We start from the raw sequence: 10,602 nt of genomic DNA, 5'->3' as shown, positions 1-10,602 counted from the left end.
TACAAAAATCAATTGCTCACCACACTTGCCACAACCGCACTGCCGCACCAACCACAATAACCGTTCAGCGGAAAACTCAAGTCAGAACTAAAGCAATACATTCACCAGCGAAGCTCATGAGGCAGCTAGCTGTGTGACTTGCCACAAAAAAGATGCAGCATTTACGCTGCCAGTAAGCCGCTAAGCAATGAGTCAAAGCGCTTTTGGTAAAAAGCAGTGAAGAAAATAATTGAAAGGTTGAGTCAAAAGTCGGTTGTTTATTTCTTCAACGCATTTCTTCCACACATTTTTCGCTCAAGTGAAGCGCGTTCGAACGTATTTCACTCAAAAGCTTCGAATTTACACTCAAAACCCACACAACCCTGTTAACTCATTCACTTTCGGCTATGTTTCTTGGAGTTAGGCACTCAAGTTTGTCGCTTAAGTCTTTTGTATTTTTATCTGCACCAAACAGCTGTTCATGGGAAAAAGCTGTCTCGCCGCAAAATTGACGGCTTACGCTGAGATAGTAACCTCGCGCCTTTGCAGTTGAACTTGGTGAAGTTTATGCTTACCCACACACATACATACATACATAAGTACTTATGAAGTAATTGAATTACACACGCAGTGTCAATATATTAAGACTCAAGTTCGAGCGCTCTATGCACACGCTTTTCGCCAAATGTCGCAGTTAGCAAACTTTTTCGTGTCGTTGTCTTCCGAAGACTCTTCATATCAGTTTCTTGCATCTGCATACCTGCATATTTCGATTTCAATTAAGAAAAAATGTTAAATTGTTGCATTTTATTTCTGACAGCAAAGTTTTTTCCGCTCTTAATTGCCTTACTTAAGCCATCTTCTCATTGGGTGTAGTTTGTAATGCTTTCAACTAAATTAACATTCAGTACTTCACTGCTATTTTTGTCGGCAATTTGTCATTGGTGGTCTTTTTTCCATTTTCGCCAACAGCGAAATGGTCTAAGGCGTACCTGCGGCGTTGATTAGCTTTCGGTTTTTGTGGTATTTATGTGTGGTATGTTGTGATCATTTGTCTAGTCTTTTTCTTTGATGTGCTTATCTATCTTAAGTTACATTAGAGAAAGGCATGGTCATTATGATAAAGTAATAAATATCTTTTTCTTCGGTAATTTCTATTTTTACTTTTCGTCGGCGTAGCATAATTTTCTCCTGGAAAGAATTTCTTCGAGCTTATGTTGTTCTCAAGTTATAGGCATGGCCACTTACAGCATAATACAGTTATTTTTGATTTATTATCAACTAAGCGTTAATTTTAATGATTAATGCTTCTGGAGTTAATTTTTGTTGTTAGCGCTCCAATCTAAGAATTAACTCAGAATTTGAAATCATATTTCTAAACCTTAAAAACTATTCTTGCTGGTTTAAACCAATTTTAGAACAATTTCGATCAGCATCCACATTTTTAGTAAATCACATTGATTGCTTGATTTGATTATTCTATTGTAGAAAGTTGAATCGTATATATTTAATTTTTTAGGATATTGTGTATGCCACATCTTGGATAAATGACATTTCGTTTATCACTTCCGTCCTATATTTGGAAAATACTTTATCGACCGTAAAAGCCAGATTAAGCTCTCTTATTTAAATCATACTTATATATTATGCCCCATCTTTACATCGATAACATTGTTACTTCCTAACAGATGGATCTGGTTTGATGTGTTTGGCAGATCTACGTTGAACAGAACGTTCTAACCATCACATGAAATTAGTCTTTCAGGCAAATTGTCGACCCTAAGACGCAAATACTCGTAACTTTGATGAATTTTGCTCCAATTGACTTGAAACTTTAATATTCTTGAAGTATAATGCAATTTATTAATGAAAATATATATGTATATTTCAAACCTTAAAATCAGTACCTGGTATATCGTTATAGGTTCAAGAATAGAACTAAAAGTAAGGCTTCTTTATTAACAGTGCAGGATCGAACATAACTCAAGAACGAATCTGGTCTCTAAGACTTTCGACTAATTTTATTAACTAAAAAAAATAGCGATAAGCTTATTTCAATTCCTAAATTAATACTAACCCATAAATATAAATAAATTTAACTTGTATATAAACTATTTGTAGTAAAAAAGATCCAATAACTATAAGAAATTTTATATGTCGTCATGAAATACTACTATGAGCAAAAAATAGTAAGACTATGTTCATAATTTTGAAATGCTTAATTTATTCTTCAAAATCTATTTCGTCCCGCTGAAAGTCATTTCTCGCCTCCTCAAATAGTACTCCTTGTTCTTGTCCTGTTTGGCTGGTCGGAACGAGTTCGCAATGCACCACACCTCGATAATCAAAAAAAACGGTCAACATAACCTTTATTTTTGAACTGCTTTTCGTGGTTTTTGCGGCTCCAGTTCACTTTTGCCACGATATTCGGCCGATTGATCGTATGTTTCCGGGTCGTAAGCATAGATCCAAGACGCATCGCCAGTAATAATACCTTTCATGACCTCCTGGTAGTCGAAAAGCATTATTTCAAAAGCATTAACGCGTCGCTGTTTTTCGAAAAAATTTAGTGGTTTTGCAACCAATCGTGCTTTTACTCTTAGACCCAAATGATCTTTCAAAATGATTTTCACTGATCCCTCTGCTATTCCAACGATGCCTGTAAAATCTTTGACTATTAATCGTCGTTTCTCAGGCACCACTTCCTTTAATTAATTTTTAATTTAACAATTATTACGAAAGGCCTTTTCGAACATTCCGAACGTTTCGGCACCAGAAACTTAATTCCGCACACAAAATGTAATAGGACATCTTTGCTCAACAATTTCACTCATCGTAAAAATCGCCGAATGCACTTTATGTGATTCAGAAAGGCAAGTTTATACTAACCACTAATGGTTATTTGGAAATGACATTTGGCACAGATACGAACCTAGAAAAAGAAATATTTCAACGAATGGGTTTTCACGCGAAGTTTAAACTTAAAGGTTTTACTATTTTTTGCTCACAATTAAAATCAGTGAAAATCAAACTGTTGTTGTGGTAAGTATTTGGGTGGTTTGATTAATCATTGGAAAATATGTAACATCAATTAATTCCACAACGTTTTTCTGATTTTAGAGTCTTTTTTTATTTTTTTAAGCCAACATAAAGACGTTTAATTACATGAAACACTGAGAAAGAGTTTTCCAACACTCTCTTTAATTAATATAAAGCCTATTTCTCACTTCTACTAGAATTATTAATTTGTAAGGGATTTTATAAAGTACATAGCATGGCAGTGGCGGAATGGATTATACTTATGCCAAGCACATCGTAATATACACAATAAGAGCTATAAACGCCATTTTATGGGGGGGCTTGTTTTAGAAGCTTCAAAAAATCGATTTATTTATTTATTTTTTTTTCTGAAATCTCTTTAAAAATAATCTAAGAATATGTCCCCAAAGTTATAGAGGGGAATTCGAAATATTTTCGAAGCTAGAAAGAGCTAGCGGATATATGAGCGATTGGGCAGAAAGCGAAAACTTTGAAGCGCGATTTCTAGGTTTTCTATTTTTACGATTTTTCTTAATTGGCGGGCAGGATAGAGAAAAAACTAAACGTCATATGGAATTGGGGCAAAGTTTATTAACTTTCGCATTAAATTATATTCTATTTAAACTTAAAGAAAACTAAGAAAAGTCAAGTTTGAACATATTTTTAAACAATATAAAGTCATTTTTTTGGTCAAAAACCGCTTTTTTCAATTTATAAAAAAATTATAAAACTTTACAATTTTTTTTTTGGAATTTTTTTAGTTTAACTAGAAGATAAATTATTAAAAAATATGAAGCTCTTTGAATTTCTTGTTTCCGATAGAAATTGTGACCTGCATCCTGTCCGCCGTCTGACAAATGCACATGCGAGATGCATCGGGCAATTGCTTCCCAAAGGCAGATTATCAAAGATTTCGTATCCAAAAAATTTGTGAATGATGTTTAATTATATAACTATAAACTATAGAAATTTCGCTTTAATCATTTATTTCTCTCCCTCCCAAAAAAATCCTCAAAAAAATCGTTTTTTTGAAGCCTCTAAAGCAGGCTCCCCCCTTAATACACTATCTTAAGGTCTTTCAATATAGCTACATCGCTTCATCGTTTCGTTCAAATTAACTAGTGCCCTCATACACATATCTACGTTATGATTTTTGTAGATAGGCATGCAAAGTTCGGTACCTGATGAATTCAAAGAGTCTTAGTCGGTTTTTTGATAGACCTGGACACTCACAGGGTAAGTGTAGCACCGTCTTCTTAGTCTATTCTAGTTTGGAACTGTGGCAAATATTGTTGTAGGGCATACCTAATTTTAGCGCATGTTCTTCCAATAGTCAATGTCCCGTTATGATAGCTGTAAGTCTGTATATATACAAGTAGCTCCTGCATCTTCTCGTTCATATCGCGCACGGTGTTATCTCTGCCTCGGTCTAGAGACCTCTGATAAATAAATATATATATATATATATAATTTATTTCTCTAGAAAATAGTTAAAATTGCATTAAATACAGATCACTTTTAATTTATCTGAAAATTTCCCAAAAGTGTAATCAGAATAAGAATAACATTGAGAGACCAATGAATAAAGAGCGGAGACACTAAAGTTGTAACTATGTTACATTTTGGTATTAACAGAGAATATTTTATCAATTTAAGTGATTAGTATTGAAGCATATATATTTATGGTGCTTACAGCCACATGATGGTCAGAAATATTTCATCAAAAAATAAGAGTCCACTGACTTATCAAAATACGCTCGTACAACGGCAAAACACGCCTACCAGTCTATGCAATCGTCTCAATGAACGACTAAACATAAATTAGCAATAAAAGTTTGTAACAAATATAAATGTCAACAACAACATGCTTATTTATTTCATTGAATCAGCTGAAACAGAAAATTAGAAGTGTCCAAATGCGGTTGACAACTTCAACGGCAAACGATTATTTGTTGCAATGAATATCCTCCTTGTTGCAACAAGCAGCAAACACTTCCACATTCACTTTGTTGGGCATAGTCAGCAGTGAACACGATTTATTGCCGACAGTCGCGTTTACCAGTTGTCACAACTACCTTTTGTCAGCTTCAGTCGCTGTTGGCGGGTTGTTGTTGCGGTTTGCAGCTGGAAATATTACGCGCGAGCAATAGTTGCTTGCAATAATGTCGCTTATAATGCCGGTTTTCCTCGATAAACTCGCTGGCTCGTTTTGGTTTTATTTCTCTCACCACCGTTGCATGGCATTGAACTTGCCAGATTTTTATTTTCTGCAATTTTTTTTTTTTAATTTTCCTGCAATGCTGTTGCGTGTTGTGCTCATATTTGTTGTGTTGTTGTGTAGCGTTGAGTTTGCTTTTTTTGGAAAATGCGTTGGAAACTAATATTTATAACTAGTTTATTGAGGAGGCAAGCCGTTGCATTTTCTTTCGAATTATTTTGTTTGGGTTTTTGTAAAATTTATGATTTTATGGCATGCGTTCGCTCAATGAAATTAGAGTCATAAAGTTTGATAAATGAAAAAAATCACGAAAAGCGTAAATATTAGTTGTTTAATCGAATAATAGGCGAATTAACGGATCCACAGTCAAAAAGTGAGTTTAAAAATAATCGGAAAAATGTGGATTTTCTGCTTGTGCAAGTTTTTTGCAATTTCTCCCGATTACGGGTATTTGTCGTGTGACGTTGTTTGGGTGCGAAAACAGTTATTACACCGAGTTTCCGGCATTTGTTTGTTGTTGTTTGGTGATTAAATGGAAAAGCTTATATTTCTTGATCAGCGATCAGATTAAGTTAATTACTACAATCTTAAAAATTGAATAAGGAAAAGTATGAGGATAAGAAGAGCTTAGTTCAGGTGTGAAATGTTTATAATCACCTTGAGATGACTATTTACTGAAATCATTTTTACAGGACTTCTATACTCCTTTCGTTTGAAAAATATTTAATAATTTTGTATTCAATTACGAAAACAAGCAAGTTTTTGCATTCAATTCAAGGATAACATCAAAATACAGAATTTCAGATATTCCTCTAGTAATGACTTGATTGAAAATTTATTATATAAAACTTAATGAGTTTTCTATGAGTTTCAAAGCATTTTTCAATGTTTTATATATTTCTCATTTACTGCGACTTATTTTTTCCAAACAGGTGGTAATCGTTTCAAAAAGTATCAGAGAATGAAATTCATCGTTAATACATTTGCTTTTATCTCTTCTATCTTATTTTTTTAAATTTACCAAATTTAATATTAAATAAAACTAAAAAAGAGATGTCTTTCTCTTTCTTTTTTTCAGTAAAAAAAAGGTAACTTCGGCTGTATCGTAGCTGTAATACATTTCACAGGAGAATCGTTTATATAATAAAATAGTATACAAAGATCTGTATCTTGATTTTGATAGGTCAATTATATGACAGCTATATTCGTTAATTATCCGATCCGAACAATTGCTAACTTTAGCACAGTGAGGGGCCGGCTGATTGTCTGGCCGTCAATCTGTACAAGCATTGACTTGAGTATGTACATATCTTCCAAACCACTTAATCTACTTCTACTGAAAATGTTAAACTGATTGAAATCGGATTATAACCCTGTCCACTCTCTATATATGTTGAACACTACTAAAAAAACACAAATAAAAGTGTCAGAGACACTAAATTTTTTATTCGTGATAATACAAAAAACAATACTTTGTATGAGTCGATATCTAAATTAGACAATGGATGTGGCACCACATATGTACCTAATACAAACAATTTCTCACTTCCGGCTGACTTTTTACGGTATACATGTGACAAAAAGTACCCGCAAATTGTTGAATTCCCCAAAGAATTTGTTCCAAATTTTGTATATCTAACCAAATTTTGTTTGCGGAATCATTGCAAATGTTCGAAAAAAATTATTCAGTTTTATTAAAAACACAAGCCTACATGTGGTACAAAGCCTTCTAAGACGGTCGAAAGATCTTCTAGATGACCTTTAATCTCTTCACCAGACGAATATATTAAAACAAGGATTGATATAGTGCTTGAAAATCGACAGACAAGTGTTAGAGTTATGGTAGGGGTGCTTGGCTTAGATATTTAAAGCTGACTAGTCCCGATAAATTTTTTTCAAAAAGTGTACCGTAAACAGGTCTCTTTGAATATGCTTGATGGTACGAATTACGATCCCACATTCATGGATCATGGCAAAAATACCACGCCAAAGCCGCTCAAAAATCACGGAGATACTCATTGTTTTTTCGATATTCTTGGTTTGGTGCACCATAAATTTTTTCCGGGGAGACAAACGGTAACGAGGCGGAAGTGTGGAGGAACAACTCTTAGATTCTACACGTTGATAATGCACCATCGCATCGAGCTACGTTTGTGACCGAATGTAAAGTTAAAAATGCAATGAACACCATATTCACCAAATGTGGCTCCGAGTCATTTTTCCTTTTTCATCGCTGTGTGGAACCCGTTTTCAGTCGATCAGTAAAACGAAATTCGCTGAAGGAGCTGAAGCCATCGTATCGTAATGAAAAATCATTGTATTACATCCGGTGGAGATTACTTTGAAGGCGATAAATAATAATGAAAAATTAAATAGCTTGCGTTTTATTTACAATTTTCCACTCATTTTTCACAATGTACAAGTTGCGTTCCAAAGTAAACAAGACTTTTTGAATCTAACGCCCCCTGGTGGCGCCATCTATATGTCCATCGAAACTGTGCGTGAATTCATCAAAAATCAGACGAAATCATCATTGAAATATATATGTCGACTGGTGCGTTAGAATCTGCTATCTTTATCGATTATCCAGTGAGAATTTCATGACATTTCATTAGATTGGAAGTGAAGTTATTGCGTTTTAAGTGTCAGTATGTTTGTGATATCGGTGCGAAAATGAGCTTCGAACAAAGAGCCAACAATAAATTTTGTTTTAAAATTGGTAAAACTTTAACCGAAACGTTTCAGTTGATGAAACAAGTTTATGGCGATGATTGCCTATCCCGTAGCAGAGTCCACGAGTGGTTTCAACGTTTTCGAAGTGGTCGTGAGGACATAAATGACGATCAACTAATCAAATTCCATGATCACTGGAAATTCTATCGAAACTGTTGAATTCATCAAAAATTATCATCAATCCGAAATCATCATTGAAATTCATGGAAATGGAATTGAACATCTCCAAAACATCGATTTATTGCATTTTGAGGAAACATTTGGCCGTATTCGACATGTTCGGTCCGAATATCGCGAAGATGAAAGTTGGCGTTTGTTGCACGATAATGCGCCGTCACATCGATCGACGCTTGTGACCGAATATTTAACCACAAATCACATTTTAACCATTAACCACTCCCCGTATTCACCTGATATGGCACCGTGCGACTTCTTCCTTTTCGGAAAAATGCATTTGCCCTTGAAAGGAAAGCGTTATGAAGACGTAGAGGCCATTCAAAAGGCTTGCATCGGCATACTGGCGGCCATACCGGCCAACGAGCTAAAACACTCGTTCGACATGCTTTTGGATCGTGCAAAAAGCTATATAGAAGCAGAAGGAGACTATTTTGAATAAAATAAATTGATTTTGCCAAAAAAAAACCATTTGTTCTGTGTTTTCTGTTTAAAGTCCTGTTTATTTTGGAAAGCTCCTTGTATTATTGAAACTCGGAAAAAATCCTTTTTATAGTGGTGTGCCTGTCCCTTAGCCCTCATTTACCTAATATAAAGGTTTTCGAAGTACCGGCTAACTTTATGCTATATGTATCGGCCAATATATGAGTTATTATCGTAAAACTGAGTGAACATATTTTTCTAATGTGTATATATGCGTCTAAAATAGTTAAAACTGGACGATAACTTGCCCTAATTATATATAAGGTCTTGCTACACCTGAAGGTATTTTCTCTGCTTTGATTTTTGCGAGTAACAAGAGTATAATATGTTCGGTTAGACACGAATTTAACTCTTCCTTACTTGTTTATTAACATCATTTTATGTTCTAGTGCATATGAGTTATATTTTAAACACAAAAATTCACAATATACTCTTTCACTAATATTTAAGCAAATAAAGTTCGTTTTCAATTTCAACCAATATCAAGCCATCTCAAAAAAAATGCTTGATGCCTGCTGAAATTCGAATCGAATTTTATTTTTTAAATATTAGAGAAAAACTATATATCGAATTTTTCTAAAAATTAATGACTTTTCAAAATATTTTTTAGCTAAAGTCTTTTTTTACTTTCCGCTTATGCAAAGCGTCTTCATTCAGGCACGGCTAATTGATCAATTGGACACAGATTTGAGGTAGCACTTTAATTAGATATTGACCTAATAAAATTGTTTAAGCTTTTCTCTTATATGTTTAAATGCTTTCTAATTTTTAAGCAAGAAATAAATTAATAAATATATAGAACTGTGTAAATTAATCATAAAAAAAATTAAAAAAGAATTATGAATAGAAGTATAGTAAAATAATTAACTTAAAATAGGTCATCAAAGACGTGATTTTTGTTTTTCTGTAAGTAAATGCATGTCAAAATGAAAACATCTTACTTTATATTTCGGAGAATCTCCGTTTACGGTTGTAATATTACAATATTCGCTGCCCTTGAAAAAAAAAAAACAAATAACGAATTGATTTTACTTTCCCAATACTCACAGACATATATGTGCAACTTGACTTCCTATGACAATAAATTATGTAAGCAAACTACACCGCATGTGGACATACTAATACCCGTGTCAATGTATGTATAAGTACATACCACAAGCAACCACCAATCATAACCCAACACAACCAAAAGTCATATAAGGCTTAGCTGATTATATAATTGTAAAAACGTAAACGAATAGTTTTCAGTTTTATTGAAGATCAAGGTCACACATGAGCCATAGTAATTACTGTTATTTTTTGTTATTAAATACCAGTCAGTTGTCTTATTATTGAAATGCCATTATAGTTTTCTGCAAGCTTATTTTGATTGAGGTTTCTCTCTCATTAATCTGCTTACCGAATTTGTTGTTTTCGTCTGTATGTACTCGCATGAGTATAAATGAATTAATTATGTATGTATGTCAGCCAATTTTTGCATAAATGTATATTTGCGTATACAGCATTAACCTCTTGCGCGATTTGACATTGGATGTATATTTTTGAAACCTTTTAAAAACACCTGTTGACTCATTGGTAAATGTTTTAGATCATGTTTTTAGCATGGAAAAACTATAAGAAAGGGTAAAGTTGAGATATAAAAAAATTTTAAAATTAAAGGTTGTGAAATTTTGCTAGAAAACATGAATAGGAATGAATTTTTTAATATTTACCATTTATTGTTATGACTAAGTTTTGAAGTTATTTTCAAATATATACATACATATACATATATAAAAGCATAAGTTGCTAAGTGTTCCAAAAAGTTTGTTACTAAACGAATATTTTGTCATATATAATAAAATGAGCAGACAAATCAGGTAAATAGATATTGACACATATTTTTATAGAAACGATTAGGCAGTTAGGTAGAGTGGATATCTAATTACGCACCTAGATCTTTAAGAGGTCCATGCTGAAACCAACGGAACCAAAAT

This window comes from Bactrocera neohumeralis, chromosome 4, assembly GCF_024586455.1.
Source record: "Bactrocera neohumeralis isolate Rockhampton chromosome 4, APGP_CSIRO_Bneo_wtdbg2-racon-allhic-juicebox.fasta_v2, whole genome shotgun sequence".
In the NCBI taxonomy this organism is placed as follows: domain Eukaryota; kingdom Metazoa; phylum Arthropoda; class Insecta; order Diptera; family Tephritidae; genus Bactrocera; species Bactrocera neohumeralis.
Note: the sequence above shows the minus strand (reverse complement) of the source record.